Here is a 4120-nt window from a genome sequence, read left to right as displayed (position 1 = left end):
ATATGTATTTATTTTAAAATAATAAATTAAAAGCATTTTAATAAATTAATGAAGGTTTAAATATATATATGAATAAAGAGTCAGGATTTAAACTAGGAATGTTAAAAAAAAAAAAAAACCTGGGATACTGGTCACTATGGTGAGTAATTGTGTGATCTCCTATCTAAGATGGCTAATTCATTAAGTGACCGAGAATATAGAATACAAAATCCTTTGTATTCCCCACCTTAAATAGTAGCCATCTTTCTCAGGATTGTTTAATAATATTTATTAAATAACCTTAAAAGACTGAATAGGTGTAAAATGAAGCCCCAGTGACAGCAATGAAAGTCATTTTTTTGGCCTAATGAAAGTTAATCAGAGATGGTAATGAGGGTGGTTTAGTTTGGTCCTCAGTCTCAAAGGAGATGTTATATTTGGCCATGTGTTGATTTTTTGGCATGTAAATACTTAGCATACTTACATTGGACCATGGCATTGCATGAAAAAGGAGACTTGTTTTCTTTTCCTTCATTCAGACTTACTGCTCTGCACAAGAAAAGGCTACATCAGTACTGACTTGGATGTCCTATTGTTTGCATTTCTTATTGTTTGGGGCTAACTGCTGTGGCCTCAAAATGTAAAAGTGCTTGGATCTGGCTTGGATCTCTGCTTGGATCTGGCTTTTGTACTAAGCTTTCATAAAAAGAAGATATTCCAAATCACCTTGATAAGACACCTTGAAAGTTTACTTCTGTATAAAATGTGTTAAAACAATGTTATTAATAAGCCTGAATATATCTTCACTGCATTTAAAGTAGGAAAGCAAAAGAAATCATACTAATATTTATTGAAGTTGTGCTATGTGTGAAGCATGATGTTGGTGTAATTATTAGCCCCATGTTAATGATGAGGAGACCAAGGAAAAGACGTTAGATGACCTGAATAGTCTCGCAGCTGGTAAAATGTAGGAATTTAAACCTATGGCACTAACTGTATTTGAGAAAACTAATGTAACAGAAGTAAAGAATAAATTTGATAACCAGTTTTTCAGAAAAAGAAAAAAAGGACTACCCCAAAAATTCTGCATTAATGGAAGTAATTAATGGATAAAAATATTCCAGTTTTCAGATTCATTTAAATCCAAAAGCAATTAGCCAAATAATAAAGTATAGATCAGATAAATGAATAGGAGAAAACAAGAAATAAAGCTTCCTAAATAAGCATTACTTGGAGAAAAAGACTGTCTTATGTATACAAAAATATACACATAGTTTATCTCTGTACAGTGGAGATGATGGACCAAATCAAGAAAATAACAAGATTGAGGTGTGTAGACAGATAATATAAGCACAAACAGATGGTACAAAGTCCATGTAAACTATAATAGAAAAAATGAGCAACGGTTTTTACAACACTAATCTAAATACAACTCTATGAACCAAAGAACATTTTTTCTAAAATGTTATGTAATCTTAGCAATTTTTTACATAACTTAAAAATTTTTTTTGTCACATAGTTACATTCTTTTTAAAAGAGAATTTGGGAGGAAAAACAAACAAAAGCAAAATATTTTAACCTATGGTAGAGTTAAGATATGAAATTATAAAATATCCTGATGAAACTATAAGATACTTTAATGAAGTTAATTTTTCAGGTGCATGATTTGCTGAAGAGAATAGATACATGGTGATGTTAAATATTTTGATCTCAAAAGTAAAGATTAACTAAAATATATTTAAACAATAGCTCTCAATTCACAACCAAGATAATTCTAGATATTCATAATTTTCTACATTGCATTTTAATTTAATTACTTAAAACAAAATATTTTAATTTTTGTTCATTGTTATTTTAAGAATTTTTCTGAAATCTGAGAATCTCTTTTATGAATAACCCCTATTTTTACCTATTAATGCTAAATTCATTTAAATTTAATTGATTATAAATTGGAGATTTTATTTTAAAATAATAAAAGCATTTTAATAAATTAATGAAGGTTTAAATATATAAATTATTTCATTACCTAACAATGCATTAAAGCATTACTCAGTAAAAACTGCACTTACTAAACATGTTCATATCATTTTCAACACTCATTTTTTCTCTTTTTTATGAATATTGAGAACAGAATAAAATCCTCTATTGTCCATAAGTATTAATAGTTTTGTAGCAAAGAACAAAGAACTAGGTATTCAAATCAATTACAATGAGCCAAAAATCCTGAGATTTTCATTGTTGGTAGCAGTTGGTTTATTTTCTAATCATTCCTGTGTCAGTGTGCTAGGATTGCCGACTTTGCAGCATAGGATGAGGCCAGAGCTGCTGGAATTGATGAACCAAATTGACCTGCCAGGAAGTTCTTTGGTTGTTATTTTCCTCCAGTGTCTTAGACAACTGGAAACATATGAAGATGTGGACACTGAAATAATAAGGACTCTCAGTAATGACGAAATAGGGTAAGTGTGAACAGAAGAGTCCCAAGACTGAAATGATACACGTCGAAGTGGCTCACTTCATTTAAAATTCTACTTATTCTAACCCATTTCTGGAATCCAGAAGTATTTGCAAATAAGTGAAGAATAAACTGTAATATTTCAGATTCAGAAGGTTTTTTATTAACCTCAATGCATATACTGACTTGAAATTCATAAATAATCCACTCATATAAGAACATATTTTATGATGTAATTATCTACAGTTTGCTAGGGGAAAAGCTGATAAATTTGCTCAATGGTATAAGTAAAAAAGGATACATATGCAAGCAGGCTTTAGATACCTTTGTTAATTGTCCATGGAACAGCCTTCTAGGTGAAAGTTAGCAATGATAAGTTCATGTAGTCTCATACTCTGTTGGTGGGAAGTGAATCTGGAACATCTTTTATGGGGTGGTTTCACAATATCATGAAGTGCCATTAAAGTGAGGGTAATTTTACATCCTACGATTATACTTTTTAAATTTAAGCTAAATTAATTAAAAAGAACTAAAAGATTAAACGTAGTGATATTTTTAATGGATAAAAATCAGAAATACTCTAATGTTCAATAAGAACTGTTAAATACATCTGTATAATAAAATAAGATGGAACCATTTAAATATTTGGAATATATGTACATAAAGAGATAGTTCTAAAATATCAAGTTATAAAGATAATATGAAGCAAATTTTGTTTTTTAATTTAGGAAGCTGTGTGCTATTAATAACATTTGTATACAACTAGTGGGATAATTTGGATTTATTTTTCTACTTTTCATTTTTCTATTTTCCACAATTAGCATATATTACTTATAAAACAATTGTAAAATAGAAATAAGAAAAAATGTCAAAAGAAAATGTATACACACTTGTATACACATACAGACACACAACACGGTAAGAAAAAAATGAAAGACAGGAGAAAGAGAGGAACGGAAGATAGTTGGAAGATGAATATAATGAGCAACCTATTACCATAAATTGGTAAAATAAAATTAGCCCCTTCCTTATTCTAAAACCAGTTAAGTGTAATGTTATGTTTCTTTGACTTAATCAGTTTTGGCGTGCCCTATGGCTAGTAATTAAAAATGGGTTTACTCTTAGTACTGATGGCCATTGAGGAAGAACATAACTCAATAAAATACTTAAACATGAACATAATTACAAATTGAAATTGTTGTTTAGAATCCACCAATAATTTTCATTAATCCTGAATTTATTTATTAAGTGAAGATTAATAAAAATCTAAAAATGGGTGTGTCATTTCATAAACATTTATTGTAAATATTAAACAATTTTTTCCAGACAACAAAACGTCTAGATAAAAAAATTTTCCTTTTCTTTACTTTTACAAAATATATTCCCAGTGTTACTGTATTAGAAGCAGATTCCGTTTTATGTTTACAAAGAATAATAAAAAATGCCCAAAAATGTTAGATGAAAATGCCACTTTTAGTATTAAAAAAAAAAACAAAAAAACACTTTCCAGCTCTTGCTCATGAATGTGAGCATGAAGCTTTCCTACGGACTTACACAGTAGGCTAGTGTGAGGGCTACAGCTTCCATAGGTCTCCCAGTGGGAGGTGAATAGAAGTGAACATTGGTACCATCAAAATATGACAAGGTCCCCAAATGCAAACTTTTAGATTGCATTTTCTCTTAAGA

The sequence above is a fragment of the Pteropus alecto genome, unplaced genomic scaffold, assembly GCF_000325575.1.
Source record: "Pteropus alecto unplaced genomic scaffold, ASM32557v1 scaffold46, whole genome shotgun sequence".
NCBI classification, from domain to species: Eukaryota; Metazoa; Chordata; class Mammalia; order Chiroptera; family Pteropodidae; genus Pteropus; species Pteropus alecto.
This window is presented reverse-complemented; position numbering follows the sequence as displayed.